General features: G+C 34.7%; 1 pseudogene; it reads left to right on the top strand.

The window, feature by feature from the left end:
- The first annotated feature begins 767 nt into the window (after positions 1–767).
- Gm7846 lies at positions 768–1,155 on the top strand (annotated as a pseudogene).
- Positions 1,156–1,443: the final 288 nt, after the last annotated feature.

Below are 1,443 nucleotides of genomic sequence, written 5' to 3'. Positions count from 1 at the left end.
TTACCTTACACAGGGTGTGGCCAATGGAGAGGCAGCAATGAATTACATGTAGGCATTGCACTAGGGAACCTGTGACATATTGTGTATGTGAGCATACCTCTACGCTCTTTCTTTCTTGTTCCTAGGATGAACATAAAATTGAGTGACAGCCCCAATCCTACCAAGTAATGTAAAGTTATAGAGAGGCATCACAGCCCTGTAGGGACATCCCAGGGTGACAAGATAAGACTTCTCATGAAGAATGGCTGAGGAGTGTGCCTCATACCCACCTCGCTACATTCAATATTGATCTTTTGAGAAAATAATACAAGTGATGAAAATTTTTCTTTGATTTAGCTGAAGTTTCTCTTCAGTAACTTTCTAATTCAGCTTCTGACTCCTAAGACCAACTGGTACTATCTTAGACTGAATAACAATAGAATTTCAGAGAGTAGAATTGCCCAACCATTGCAAAACTATTTCATTTCCTACTTGTTGTGATGATAATCTCTTTGATGTTTACTAATTTGGAAGAGCATTTGAGTGACATGTAGACACCTAAAAAAGATAGTTCACATGTGTGAACAAAGGACTGCAATATTCATATGTGGACCAAATTTATTCTACATTTATTGTATTTTGTTCATTTTTACTTCAACTCCTTCTGCTACTGGGATCATTATGGAATGGAATTTTGTAGCTCATAAACAAAGTAGAAACATGATGGCATATATAGAAAAGATTTCTGAATTACTTTTAAAAGGCAGAATAAGACTTCTGGCGTGGCCATGGCGGCTAACGCGACCACGAACCCAACTCCTGCCACTAGAGCTTGTGGACAAATGTATAGGGTCAAGAATTCACATTGTGATGAAGAGTGATAAAGAAATTGTCGGGACACTTCTAGGATTTGATGACTTTGTCAATATGGTGTTGGAAGATGTCACAGAATTTGAAATTACACCAGAAGGAAGAAGAATTACAAAATTAGATCAAATTCTACTAAATGGAAATAATATAACAATGCTGGTTCCCAGAGGAGAAGGGCCTGAAGTATGAATGGATTTCCTCGACGTTGTTTTCAAACCTTTAACATTTAGAGTCTATAAATGAAGTTTCCGTTAAAGGGAAACTCTTTGAAGATATACATCCATTTTTCTAAGCTAATCATGGTTATTTTGGGAAAAGAAGAGTTTTGTTTTGTCTTCTTTTTTTTTTTAAAGACTAAAAAAAATAAAGATGTTTTTGGTTAAAAAAATAAATAAATAAATAAATAAAAGGCAGAATAAATCTAAGTCAATTGTTAAGAACAAATCTGGCCAAAATATTAGTACCTCTTATAAATGCTGAGATTACATAATTATGGGTGATGAATAAGGGCTTGCAGTAACTACTTGGTTGAAATTAATAACAAATACCCAAAAAGCAAAGGTACATTGTTTATAAAAAGAACTAACTGGATTC

Source organism: Mus musculus, chromosome 1 (assembly GCF_000001635.26).
Source record: "Mus musculus strain C57BL/6J chromosome 1, GRCm38.p6 C57BL/6J".
Lineage (NCBI taxonomy): Eukaryota > Metazoa > Chordata > Mammalia > Rodentia > Muridae > Mus > Mus musculus.
This window is presented reverse-complemented; position numbering and strand designations above follow the sequence as displayed.